General features: G+C 33.8%; 1 protein-coding gene across 1 annotated transcript in view; it reads right to left on the bottom strand.

The window, feature by feature from the left end:
- The window catches only part of LOC133322012 (proton-coupled amino acid transporter-like protein CG1139), a 76,663-nt gene that overhangs the window by 42,888 nt on the left and 18,104 nt on the right, over positions 1–15,671 (bottom strand). The window lies entirely within an intron of this gene.

Below are 15,671 nucleotides of genomic sequence, written 5' to 3'. Positions count from 1 at the left end.
GCAATACAAAATAAGAATGCTGGCATTGCCATTTCATTACACACTGTTCTACCCGCCGAAGCGTTAATACTTTCGAATCAGCAGAACCCAGGCAACAACAATTTCATTTACTCATTAAATGTATATGAAATGGAGTTTTACATTACTGCAATACAGACACAATGAAACACGTGCACACACACATATACCAACACATTCGTAGGTACATTAATTCTATCTCTGTTTTCTTTTTTGGGTTTTAGTGAATAGATTGAAAAACATGGCAATTTGAAATGTTTGGTAGCATATTTAGGGGATGAGTTTGCACCCTCTTTATGTTATTTAAGTAAACTCACACACACAGACACTCTAGAATACCCGTAAGAAACCTAAAGGTCGATAGATATGTACATACGAAGTAAAGATCGGTATTATCGCTGCACAGTGTTTTAATTTCTGGAAAGTTTATTGAAAATTAAGTTAAATTTCTCTTCGTTTTTTTATTTTTTTTTTTTTTTTTTAAATTTTTTTTTTTTTTTTTTTTTTTTTTTTTTTTTTTTTAATTTTTTTTTTTTTTTGTGTGTTTAAAATATTTTAAATTTTTTTTTTTTTTTTTTTTTGAACATTTTCTGTTAGAAAGTTAACATTTTCAGTGTCAAAAAAAAAATTTTGTCGGAATAAAAATCTAAAATTTTGTATTTAAAATCATATGAAGGTACAGAGTTTAAAAAAAAGCAATTCTTATTTTAACCCTCGGACAGTTTTGTCTGTCTTTCATCAAAAACAAAGACATCCATTGTAACGGTACATAGGCTAACCGAAAATTTGTAAAGAAAGAGAGTAATTTTAAATGTCGAATATATTCGACAAAAATACTGAAAGGGTTAAGAAATCAGATTAAAGAATCTCATGTAAAATAATTGTAGTTAAAACCTTCGAAATGTCTAAAAGGACCTCTATATGCGGAAGTACACTGTTAAAACCCGAAAAGCAAATTATTGTAGCTTCGGATTTAAAATACTGATTGGATACAAAATGCCCAAGGATATTAGAGGATGGGAAAAAATATTTCGAAGAAAATGATGTATGTATATTAATTAATATAAAAACTTCCTTAAAGTTGTCTAAAAGGACCCTTCTCCCTTCTATAAAGACTCCCTTCAGCTCGTCTATAAAGACTCCCTTCAGCTCGTCTATAAAGACTCCCTTCAGCTCGTCTATAAAGACTCCCTTCAGCTCGTCTATAAAGACTCCCTTCAGCTCGTCTATAGAGACTCTCCCTTCAGCTCGTCTATAAAGACTCCCTTCAGCTCGTCTATAAAGACTCCCTTCAGCTCGTCTATAAAGACTCCCTTCAGCTCGTCTATAAAGACTCCCTTCAGCTCGTCTATAAAGACTCCCTTCAGCTCGTCTATAAAGACTCCCTTCAGCTCGTCTATAAAGACTCCCTTCAGCTCGTCTATAAAGACTCCCTTCAGCTCGTCTATAAAGACTCCCTTCAGCTCGTCTATAAAGACTCCCTTCAGCTCGTCTATAAAGACTCCCTTCAGCTCGTCTATAAAGACTCCCTTCAGCTCGTCTATAAAGACTCCCTTCAGCTCGTCTATAAAGACTCCCTTCAGCTCGTCTATAAAGACTCCCTTCAGCTCGTCTATAAAGACCCTTCAGCTCGACTATAAAGACTCCCTTCAGCTCGTCTATAAAGACTCCCTTCAGCTCGTCTATAAAGACTCCCTTCAGCTCGTCTATAAAGACTCCCTTCAGCTCGTCTATAAAGACTCCCTTCAGCTCGTCTATAAAGACTCCCTTCAGCTCGTCTATAAAGACTCCCTTCAGCTCGTCTATAAACACTTCTCGTTTTTAAAACAATTTATTCATTACATATTAAAAAAATCCACGCCTATTATTTTTGATTTGTAAGATTTAATATTAATTTAATATTTTTCAAAAATTAGATATTAGAAAAGTTTATTAATGTCGATGTAGTTCATATTTTCGAATTTGTTCACATTTTCGATTTGACCAGCTATTTACCACTAATTCACTGATTTTTTTCAATACTTTAATGTCAGTTTGACTGTTTACATTATCGAGAGTTCACTGTATATGTATATTTTGAAAACAGTTAAATTTTGAAAAAAAATACATATTTTTAATCATCCAATTTCAAAATGTTTGCTACCTAGACATAATCCACTCTGCAGGGGATCGATATTGTTTCTACATAAATCCATTTGAAACCACTGTGCTGTTGTTCATACTTGAAACCAAATTGGTAGCATTTCTATTCTATTCTTCGTTTCAAATAACTATGTATGTGTACATAGTCAATTTACAGCCCCTATCGACCCTTACCACTAGCCCCTATTCCAAACACTAACAAAACAACAACATCAACAAACATATTCTGCACTATCTACACAGGGCTGTATTTGCTGTGTAGGTAGAAAATTCAAATTCAGGAATGTTTTTTTTATTTTCAATTTCTTTTAGTATTTGTAAATTAAAATTTGCGTTTTGTAGATAATGACGAAGCCAGCCACGACTGTTGATGTTGGAATTAAGGTTCAGTTGTTATACCAAGTGTAAATGCATTGGGGTTTCGTTTTTTGCTAGTTGGTGCATTATTATCGACAACCGTTTCGATATATTTTATTTAAACAAAAAAAGCTAATATTTGATTTTGTTTATGTATATATATATATATGTATATATATATTGCCATCAGAGATGACATAAAATTATGATTTTCATTTAATGTCAAAAACTTGTATGAAATGTATTTATCGGTCAAGTTGGCTTGGACATGATGGCTTTAAGTTAGTTCAGACACTTTAAGAAATAATATGACATCGATCTGAAAGATTATATTAAACACCATTAACAATAGATTCAGACTTGGTCGAATTTAAATTATTGACCATTTACCAATAGTTGCACTCAAACAGAAGTATAAATGTTGCTGAAATTATTTACGCCACATCTTTATCTGAATCTTGCAAAAATGTATTCATATCTAACCATCTCTAATTATCACTGAAACCACAAAGTGCAAAAAAAAAAAATAACAAAATAAATATAGAAAACAATCAAATCATTATTCTTTCACCCAGATTTATTTGTTGTTGGGGTTTTTTTGTGAGCATTGCCATTGCCAACGTTATCTCTGTAGGTTGCATATTTCCGTATCATTTTTTTGATATTGCTTGCCACTGTCAACTAGAAATATTTGTTGGTATCTAATGCAATTTAATTCTCCTGCATATCCATTAGCTACACGTACATATCATATACGAGTCATTACTAAGAAATTTTAGTAGACTTTGTCTATGGCATGTTTGTTAGAAACGTAGTTTTTATCGTTTTTGTAAAGGGTGCGGTTAGTTGCATATATTTTTTCAAATTTTATTTTACAAATTTTAAATACAAATTTTTTATTTTATATATTTAAAAGATGGAATATTTTTTAATTTTATATATTTTTTTCTTCTTCCAAAAAAAATGTCAGCACCAGGAAATATTGTCTCAAGATGAAATTCTTTTAATTGGTCCATACAGATAAGAGCTGCACATGTCTTTCTTTTTTTTTGGGGTAAAATCTGTCATAATATATCATTGAAAACAAATTGAGGTTTATATGTGACGAAAGACTGTAGGCGATTGGCCAGACAGTGCAATTTTACATAATATAATTTTTTTTTTACATAATATCATAAGAAATCTCCTCACAGAATCAATTTTTTGATGCGAAGAAATTATTCAGAATTAAAGTTTTTGTTTGATATCAGCAGCAATTGATCTTCCAGAACTTTCAGTGCCACTGCCACACCACAAAAAAATTTAAACTACCCTGTATCCATTTGGTGGAGGGTATAATAAATTTGACATTCTGTTTGGAACACCTTGGAAATATTATATGGTCTTCATCGGAATACATTTCTATGTATCTATGTCCACAGATTCGTTCTTCTGCCTGTGTGTTGATATCTCGATAGAGATTGCAATATTTAAAATTGAGCTTCACAATTTTTATACCCTACACAACTATGTTGTCAGGGTATTATAGCTTTGTGCAGCCCCAAGAGTTTGTAACGCCGCGAAATATTGGTCCTAGACCCACCTTTAAGTATACCGATCATATCCGGTCATATCTCGACTAGCTGAGTTGATCTAGACATGTGTGTCCATCCGTCTGTCCATTATAATTTGTAAACACGATACAGACCACAGTTATGGACCAATCTTCACGAAATTTTGCGTGTAGAATGGGTTTTGGTCTTCATTGACGGTTAATATTTAGGGGATGAAATGGACCAAATACTAAATTTTTGTCGGTTTTTCTGGTCGCTCCAGAGGCCGCAATTATGGCCCGAACATCGTGAAATTTTACATGGAGAAGGGGATCGGGCCAAAGAAAAGGCAGGCCTGTTTTGATAAAGATCGGTCAATATTTAGCGGGTCAAATGGACCCTGACTTTTGTGTGAAAAATGACAAAATTTGGATTCTATGGCGTATATATTTACTCCTAAAGGACATAGACCCGAGATGTTGATAGTATATTCAAGATAAGTGGCTGACCTTTAAATTGAGACCAATTATATTGTAGTATGTTCTCGAATGTGGGAGTTACACTTAAATATTTACAGGTGCTTACGTATTCAGATATTATATAGTAACCCTTACCACACTGGAGGGCGGAAATATAACGCTGATCGATTTGACTTTTTCCATGGGTGTCCAGTCAATCTGGACAAGTAATAAGAAGGGCTGTACTGAATATTAGCAATATTCGGAAAATATGTCAGTGTATGGAAGGTGTGCTGTTGACCTCTAATCGGGCAAGAGGGTGCAAATGTCACGTAATATTTCCCAGGCTCGGAATAAAGTTCTTTAGAAAGTTAGAACTCCGTCGTAGTTGTATAGGGTATCGTATGGTCGGCCCCGTCCGACTATACAGCTCCGCTCACTGGTTGTTTATAAGGACCTTATTTTGACATAAACACAAAAAAGTCCTTCCCACAATAAAAATAGGTCATCAGCGGCTTTTGAAAAAATACCCAAGTAATGTCACTCCATAACTGCAGTTGTTCTCATCGATAAATAGTTGGTCCTCAGTGACTGAAGCCCTTTTCAAGAAAACCGATAAAGAACTTATTTTTATAGAACAAAATGTTCCTCAATGACTGCGAACTTTTTCACCATGATAAAATATTTTTTCCATAGAAATTGACTACTTTTTCTATAGAAAATAAAATAAATAAAAAGGGATTAAGATTTTTTTGTGTAGAAAATATTTTGTTCCCAGTAACTGAGAACTTTTTCACATAAAAAAATATTTTCGGAGATTGAGAAAATGGTCTTCAGTGACGAGAAATGTTGTTCTATACATTTTGTAAATTAAAAAATAGTACTTCTTTAAAAAATACTCATATACTAACAACAGTGGTCCTGGGCCTCTGTTTAGACATCTCTGTCAAAAGCTATGGCGTTGCCAGATGGGTCCGTCGAATATGGTCAACCCTGTAATTTTATCACCCACGCCAATTCAATTTTAGGAACGATATCTACCTAGAGACAAAATATATCAAAAAATTTGCCAAAATTTTACTATCTAATCTGTAATAGAAAAATAAATATTATTGTCTGACATTTTATTTTCACCTTAGTAATTAATTGACGTATTTGCAAACAAATTCAAAATTCAATTCTATTGGTGTTGGTATACCAAGAAAATGATTAATGAATCACTTGACAGCATAGATATAAGTTTTTGGGGGTAAATATGAAACAAAGATATCCACAACCATGGAAACTTCCATAATATTTACCTTACCCTACCTACCTATCTTCGTCTAATTTTTGTCAATAAAATTATAAATTATCAAAAACAGTAAAGTTTCGACCAGCAAAAGCTTATAATCGCCAAACGCCAGTCATTCGCATTAATAACGAGGAAAAAAAATACACCGTTGAATTATTATTCTAAAACAAAATACTAATAGGAGGATTAAATTTTAAGTTCAATATTATTTATTTTAACATTAAAATGAAAACTTAGCAACTCGTAGGCATTGCTCATAAATATTTTATATCCCTTCAAAACCCATATATACATATATTTTTGAAGATTTCTGAACGTTTATAGTTGATTTTTAATTTCGCAATATTTGAAAGTGACCTATATTTATACCCTACACAACTATGTTGTCAGGGTATTATAGCTTTGTGCAGGCCCAAAAGTTTGTAACGCCGCGAAATATTGGTCCTAGACCCACCTTTAAGTATACCAATCGTCATATCTCGACTAGCTGAGTCGATCTAGACATGTGTGTCCGTCTGTCCATTATAATTTGTAAACACGATAATGGACCAATCTTCACGAAATTTTGCATGTAGGATGGGTTCTGGCCAATGAAGACCCCTATTGTTTTTGGTAAAGATCGGTTAATATTCAGGTGATGAAATGGACCAAATACTTAATTTGTGTCGGTTTTTCTAGTCGCTCCAGAGGACCCAGTTATGGTCCGAACATCGTGAAATTTTACATGGAGAAAGTGATCGGGCCAAAGAAGATCGGTTAATATTAATAGACCCTGACTTTTGTGTGAAAAATTACAAAATTTTTATTCTGGGGCGTATATACTTGCTCCTGAAGGATAGTATATTCAAGAGAAGTTGTTGACTTTCAAATTGATACCAATTATATGGCTGTATGTACTCTGATGTGGGAGTTATACGTAATTAGGTAGTAATGTGCATAGTCGGAAATTTCGCGCTGATCGCTTTGAAATTGCACATGAAGTTCCGATTATGGTCAAGGATGACGACTATACTTTTCGGCGAAGTTGAGATTTCATTCAGGGTGTGCAATGAACCGAAAAGTTTAATTTTGTCAGATTTTCTAGTCGCTCTAGAGGCAATTATTATATGCAGAATATCGCATATTTTACAAGGTGGAGGGGATCTGACCAAATACTTAGAGCGGCCGTTTAAATGATGATCGGTCAATATTCCGAGGGTCAAATCAACCAAAACCTAAAGTGTCCAATTATTTATATTATGGCGAAAATTTCACATCAAGAAAAACAAATTTGGAAAATATGCCGGGCTTAGAATGTGGAGTTGTTGATCTATAATCGGTAAAAAGGGTGCAAATATCACGAAATATTGCCCAGGCTCAGAATATAGAACCGCAGAAAGTTTGCTTTTCGTGATAGTTGGGTACGGTATCATATGGTCGGCCCCGTACGACTATACTGCTCCGCTCACTGGTTTCTAACTAAATTATACTTTAAATTTCAGATACGTTCGTGGAGTTTGTTAAAAAATCACGAATCTACACATAAAATCCCAAATCAAAACAACAATCAATAATTTGGGGATTTTCTGGAAGCAGTTCGTGCAAGAAATACAAAGAAAAAAATGAAATGGATGTTTTATTTATTACGGTCATGTGGCAATAGTGTCTTTAGCGGAACATATGACAACTAATCCTATTGGTATACAATAATCGTTCAAATTTGTTCAGAGAAACAGAACAATGAAAGCGGCAAATAATTTAAAACACTGGGCTCTATGAGAACTTTAAATTTCAAATTGATGATTCATGTTTCTATTGCATGAATAATCGTCGTAAATAAATATTTCTTAGTCGGAGTGGAAATAACGGAGTGGAATTAACGATTCTAATGTAGATCGATGTCCTCTACACCTAGTAAACACGATGTGCGAAGTAAAGGCATACGTTGAGGGTGAACATTTTAATTTATTATTTTTATATTCCATAACATAAGTTGAATTATATATTAATTTGGTCATAGACCCCTGTAGGCAATATAGGTATATGGAAATAGGATCATAGTAAAATTGTATAACAGACTTAGCCATGTCCGCATGTTTAGTGCATAAACATCCAGTGTGATCCGCTAACGTAAGTTCAACACAATGGAAAAACAATAAATCCTACTAGTATGAAGTCCTAAGGATTGCATTAGGATATCTCCCAAAGACTCCAATATATCACTTACATGTGTGCCAACACAACAAGTTAGGGTGTTACACAAGCAGTCATCCGAACCATCACCTTATGGATAAGCATCCACCAACCAGACAGGAAGTATCTTCATGAATTCGGGAGAGAGGTCCAGAGGAAAAAAGTGAACCTATAGGTCAACAGACCTATCAAACAGAATTGAATAGTAATCAATAGGAGTAATCGGAGAACACTTGCCACCAATAGTAGCAGAAGAGTGGCAGCTAGCGCGACAAACCACAATTAATATGTGGTGTAGTCGTCTTAACTCGTATTGGGTACGGTGGTCCACACGACATTCTACATCACTTCAACAGAGAAACCTACTCACCTAGCCCAATTTCACTATGGACACAAACTGTACAGGTCGCTGTTGATATTTGAACCGGAAGTTAGAAACAGAACTAAATTAAGCTTTATAATTTTCTACAAAAACAGGATCTTATGCCTTTGTGAATTTGTATTTAACATGCAGAAAAAAACAAGATAGACCCATAGTAACCCCTTTTATATACATAAATTCGATTAGATTTAGGAATGTACATGCGTCTGTCAATTTTTTATTGCGATGAAATTTTACAAGACTTATTTAATTGGTCGATGGACACTAAAGGTTGCATAGCATACTGAGTCTAAACTGACATGTGTTTGTCTGTTTTAAATCGACTCAGAATTAAATATACCTCCCATTTATAACATTATTCGATTTAAAGTGAATCGCACACGATCTATTCAATTGACACGAAATTTTGCCTGGGTTCCCGAATAAAGCCTGAGATTCCGCCAATGACTAAAATGTCGTGTGTTGAGATCATACTTATATGTAGGTTTAAAGGCTAATGTTAGAATGAAATTCTTGGAACACATCCTGTATATATCGAAATGATGTAGGGTCATGTAGTCGTCTCCGTTAAGCTCTTTTTAATAGGAAAGTGTGTGGTTCTCAGAGACAAATGATGGTTTTCTGAACGATCTTCGGAGAATAAGGATTTTTCCTATAAAAAATCGTGGCTGATTCCTTTTTTATATATTTTTATACCCTTCACCACACTGTGGTACAGGGTATTATGTATTTGTGCATATGTTTGTAACAGTCAAAAATAATCGAGATAGACCCATGGTTCCTTTTGAGAATATGCATAGAATCACTTTCTAAGTCGATTTATGCATGTCCGTCCGTCCGTCTGTCCGTCTGTTGGTGTTAAATTGTAAACAAAGTACAGGTCGCATTTATGATCCGAATTGGATGAAATTTGGCATATGTCATTTATTCGGCGCAAGGACGAACCCTATTGCAATTGGGCAAAATCGGTTTAGATTTAGATATAGCTCCCATATATATATTTAACCGATTTAATGTAAACGGTCCCTATATATCTTTCGATTTGCACGAAATTTGGTACACCCTAATCATTTAGGTCTAAAATGATGTCTGCAAAGTTTCGTAAAAATCGGTCCAGATTTAGATATAGCTCCCATATATAGTTTCGTCCGATTTCATGTAAATGGTGCCCCAAAGTTCCTATATATCTTTCGATTTGCACGAAATTTGGCATAACGTACTGAATTGAGCCTAGAATGATGTCTGCCAAGTTTCATGAAAAGCGGTCCCATATATAGTTTCGTCCGATTTCATGTAAATGGTGCCCCAAAGTTCCTATATATCTTTTGATTTGCACGAAATTTGGCATAACATACTTAATTGGGCCTAGAACGATGTCTGCCAAGTTTCATGAAAATCGGTCCTGATTTAGATATATCTCCCATATGTAGTGCCCCATAGTCCCTACATATCTTGCCCCAAAGTCCCTACATATCTTTCGATTTGCACGAAAATTTGGTACAGCCTAATCATTTAGGTCTAGAATGATGTCTGCCAAGTTTCGTGAAAATCGGTCCAGATTTAGATAGATATAGCTCCCTTTTATTATAGATTGATTTTAAGTAATTGACGCACCTTTTAGATAAATATCACACATTTTATTTCATCCAATTTCATGCTAATAGTCCTATTTAATATACCCACAGTAGTGAAGGGTACCATATAGTCGGCCCCGTCTGACTTTACTACTTCCCTTACTGGTTTATTTTCATATTTCATCATTAGCCATGAATAGTTGCAATACTTCTTAGACCATAACAATATTTAAACGATCAACATATTTCCTTATATTATATAGAGCACATCAGTTATGGCCCAATCAAATATATAAATGCCACAAATATACCCGATATTTGAATTTAATTTAAATTTTGTGAATCAAACGGCAGCAACGCCCACTTTTTTCAATAACAGCTTCAATAGCAATTCATCATCAGTTCTATTCTACAGACGTAGTTTACAGCACGTGATGTGAACTGGGCAAACACACTCATAGACATACACATATCGTTTTCTGCTCACAAATTGTCTGATGAGCCAATACAGAAGCAAAACTTGTTTGATATTCATCTCAAAAAAAAAAAATAAATAAATAAATAAAAATAAAACAAAAGTAATGACGAAATTTGATGCACACTTCTGATTTTGACCAAATTCTATTGAACTCACTAAATAACACACGAATTGTTTCGATATGGGAAATATAAAAAAATTCCATTCAAACTTTAGATATCTTCACAGAACTTCATTGTTGGTATTGTTGGTGTGCTGGAAATTTACCCAAAAACGAAAACAGAAAAAAGAAGGATAGTAAGTGTAGAGTTGGCAAGTTATTATACGTAAAACTTTTGCGGAATATAGGGGAACTACGCAGTCATGGATTTAAAAAGAAATTAAAATATATATTTAAAATTCTGCATTGCTTCAGAAAAAGTACAACTAGAAAGGGACAATTTCACATTTGGGCGCCACTTAAGTTATAAATTGTTGACATATATTATTCCGATTTATATATTCTTTGAGAAAAAATAACCACAACTTAATAGAGACGATTTCACATTTGGGCGCCACCTATGAACGCAGGTCCATACGACATTTGGAACTCTCCTTGAATATAATTTGGAAAAATATACATATTTTTCAAGACTCAAAGTATCCTACATCACTACAAGGCTAATGGAAGATCTCATGACAGTTTCCTCATATTTGCCCCCCTTGTGTGATAAGGACAAACAATATAAGTCATAAAATTGGTTTGACCGTCTGTCCGTTATATCTTGATAGTTATAATGGACAGACAATAGTGTGATCGATTAAATAGATTTAAGAGTGTTACACTTTTTGAGCGTTTGAGGCTTTGTCTCTTTTTTCGCCTCCTTTGACTGTACCTCACAAGTATTGTTTACCCAAAAATTATTTTTTGATTGTTGCACTGTGTAAATATGCATACTTTACATTTGACGACCCTCGTTCTGAGTTTATTGTTCTCGTGTTTAATTATTTTTAATTGATTTTTGGCCAGTACTTGTCATATTCTCTCTCTTCATCATCATCATTTTTTGATGTATGACGATTCGATTTTTTGTTGATTTTTCTTTATAGCATTAACAATAACGAATGTATAGTGGAGTGCGGTGTCATTGTTATATATATATACATTTATATTGACAAAAAATTGAAATCAATTTACGCCTCGATTGCGATTTATTGATGGAATGCGCGACGTAATTTAATACGTAACGGTTTCATTTTGACTTTTGTTCTTAAGCATGATTGTTTTTACTGTTTGCGTTTTATTTTTTATTTTTGTTTATGGTTTTTTTGTCTGGGATAATTTCGTATGGGAGAGTCTACTTTTATCAAACAAAAATTTGGTTTTTTTATCATGAATATGGTTGGGGTCTATCATTAGTGGAATCCCCCTCTTTTGTTAGCAAAATTAATTTTTTTTCTATAATCAAATTGTGATGATTACACACGTGAGTATCTGCTTTAGCCGTTCGCATGGTTTGGCATACCACCCACCTACAAATCAAGTAATCAGGTGATCAAACCTGCCGCACAAAATATACTTACTGGAAGCTATCATTAGACACATTTAATTTCAACATTAGCAGACGGCAGTGTATGGAGCATTCAAAGCATTAAACTATTTCCTGAAATGGTCCTTCGTTCTCTGAAACTATGAATTGCCAAATAACAGACACTTCGGTTGCAACAAGAGGCTAAACACGGAAATTGGATGATATGGCCTACAACAAGTTTATTTTTACAACAGAGAAAATGTCATATTGCATCAGAGGAGACCGACGACATTTTTTATAACGACATATCGGTTATAACGCATGTCCTAAAAGTCCCGATTTGATATCGATTTATATTTGATATCGCCTATAGCGACCAATTTTGCCGGTTATAAGATTTATATAGTTTTAAACCAGTGAACGGAGCAGTATAGTCGAACGGGGCCGACCATATGATACCCTACACAACTACCACGAAAAGCACACTTTCGGCGGTTCTATATTCTGAGCCTTGGCAATATTTCGTGATATTTGCAACCTTTTTACAGATTATAAATCAACAACTCCTATTTCTAAGTCTTGCATATTTTCTAAAATGTTTTTTCTTGAAGAGAATTTTTACGCCATACAATAAAAAATTGGTCACTTTAGGTTTTGGTTGATTTGACCCTCGGAAAATTGACCGATCATCATCTAAACAGCCGCTCTAAGTATTTGGTCAGATCCCCTTCACCTTGTAATTGTAAAATATATGATGTTCTGTATATAATAAAGCGACTAGAAAATCTGACAAAATTAAATTTTTCGGTTCATTGCACCCCCTGAATGAAATCTCAACTTCGCCGAAAACTATAGGCGTCGTCCTTGGCCATAATCGGAACTTCATGTACAATTTCAAAGCGATCAGCGGGACATTTCCGTCCTCTAATGGAGTAATAGTAATAATATGCACATAGTCACCTTTACTTAATTACGTATAACTCCCGCATCGGAGTACATACAGCCATATAATTGGTATCAATTTGAAGGTCAACAACTCATCTTGGACATACTATCAACATCTCGAGTATATGTCCTTCACACAAAAGTCAGGGTCTATTTGACCCGCTAAATATTGACCGATCTTTATCAAAACAGGCATGCTTATTCTTAGGCCCGATACCCTTCTCCGTGTAAAATTTCACGATGTTCGGATCATAACTGCGGCCTCTGGAGCGACCAGAAAAACCGACAAAAATTTAGTATTTGGTTCATTTCATCCCCTAAATATTAACCGATCTTTATCAAAAATCAATAGGGGTCTTCATTGTCCTGAACCCATCCTACATGCAAAATTTCGTGAAGATTGGTCCATAACTGTGGCCTGTATCGTGTTTACAAATTATAATGGACAGACCGACGGACGGACGGACACACATGTCTAGATCGACTCAACTAGTCGAGATATGACGATCGGTATACTTAAAGGTGGGTCTAGGACCAATATTTCGTGGCGTTACAAAATCTTGGGGCTGCACAAAGCTATAATACCCTAACAACATAGTTGTGTAGGGTATAAAAACTAATTCACGATAACTTCGAGAACTGATAATGTCCACAGATCTGTTTGTATGACCTTTTATCACATCTCATTTATAGGATTAGAAGTTTAAAAATATGTTCTACCACACCTCCTTTGTCAAACATTACTTGACAAAAAATTCAAATTTTGCTAATTTATTTTTTTGGAAATTTTCCATTATCATTTGTTGTGTTTATGAACAAGCATGCTCGGAAGCAAAAACTTCCACACAAGAATTCCATTTATTACCTGAGTAAAACAACCGGCATTCAACCCTCCTGACTCATAACAATCTGTTGCCCCGAATACAATTCATTCAATGTGCGTGTTATGAATGAATGGATAGATGGATGTGTTACGTACAACAAGTAAAACTGTTGTTGGCCAGCAGCAACAATGTTTATAAACATTTTAAAAGCACAACACTCATATATTTTAGTGGAGACAAAAACCTACAAGCAAATAATTATTTATGCCGTTGCCATACCATATGAACTTTTCCCAATTGGAGATTTCATATTATATGACACAAATTAGAATATGTCATACAAATCGAAATATTGATAAATATATATCCCCCTGCAAAGATTTGGAAGTGGGCTACTAAATTCTTATACCTATAATTCCTTTTTCCAACACTTCCTCTTCTTGTGAAAATATAAAAATAGTGATTTTAAAAATAAAAAATCATCATAGTTTGTGGAGGTCATTAGTTTACTTTTGAAAATACATTTTATTTGTTAACTGACTTATATTTATACTCAGGATGTATTTAATATGTTGTAAGTGACTATTATATGGATTTACAACTATACGTTGTGCAAAAGTTTGTGCCAATCGGCCTGAATTTGACTTATTGGTGCACAATTTACTAAAAGTCGGACGAAAATATATATGGAAGCTAGATATAGCTCTGAATCTGAACCGATTTCAATAAAACATGCCACAAGCTAGATTATACTAACTTCAGTACGTTGAACAAAATTTCGTGTCAATCGGCCTAAATTTAACTCTTTGGTGCATCATTTACTAAAATTCGGACGAAAATATACATATATGGGAGCTATACTAAATCTGAACCGATTTCTACGAAACTTAACACACATAATTCTAGACTCAATTCAGTACATTATGCCAAATTACGCACAAATCGAAATAAATTTAGGGGCTTTCGTACATTATTTACGTAAAATCGGACGAAAATATATATCGGAGCTGAACTGATTTTCACGAATCTTGTCACACACTGCTCCAGGCTTAAATCAGTACGCTATGCTAAATTTCGTGCAAATTGAAAGAAATATAGAAGCTTTGGTGCTCCATTAACATAAAATCGGACGAAAATATATATGGAAGCTATATCTAAATGTGAATCGATTTTCACGAAACTTAACACGCATCATTCTAGACTCAATTCAGTATGCTAATCCAAATTTCGTGCAAGTGGCAAGAAATACAGAGGCTTTCAGACACTATTTACATAAACTCAGATGAAAATATATATGCATGACATAATTATACAAGGTAGTTTTTAAATTTTTTCAAAAATTTGCCTTTGACAGTATATAGCTTTCAAAATTTAAATGAAAATATCTCCCTTCGAAATATAGGTATATTATGTGTTCAGTGGTAAAAATTGCTGAACTATTTGTTCAGGGTCAAAAATTGCTAAATAATGTATATATATATATATATATATATACATATTTTGAAATTCCCTGGCTCTTAAACGTATAAATATAAGTTGTAACAACCATTGTTAAATTTTGAGAGCAATGTTCAGTTTTAGAAAATATATTTTGTATAAGTTATTTAAAATTTGTCAAACGACATACAAAATTTTATGGAATTTATTTTTCATTTTATTTGAAATTGATATATGAATTCCAAATTAAAAAGAGTTGCCATCATCAAATTCTCAAATGAGACTACCTTGTGTAATTATGCCATGTATATATGGGAGCTATACTAAATCTGAAATCATTCCAAATTGCCAAATTTTGTGCAGTATGTTTAAGGTTTTATTTAAGTTTACTTTTGAAACCACAAAATGGATATCCCTGAACAATAAAATCTTTTATGAAAAAAAAACAAATACACAATTCCCACATAATAACTAAAACCACTCCGGCAACTCGGTTTACTTAACAAATGATAGCTTTTACAGCTGTAAGAAAACAATAAAATTCAAG

This window comes from Musca vetustissima, unplaced genomic scaffold, assembly GCF_032173495.1.
Source record: "Musca vetustissima isolate MV318-11 ecotype Yass unplaced genomic scaffold, APGP_CSIRO_Mvet_v1 utg8651, whole genome shotgun sequence".
Classification (NCBI taxonomy): domain Eukaryota; kingdom Metazoa; phylum Arthropoda; class Insecta; order Diptera; family Muscidae; genus Musca; species Musca vetustissima.
The sequence above is the reverse complement of the archived record's forward strand: the minus strand, read 5'-3'. Positions and strand labels throughout refer to the sequence as shown.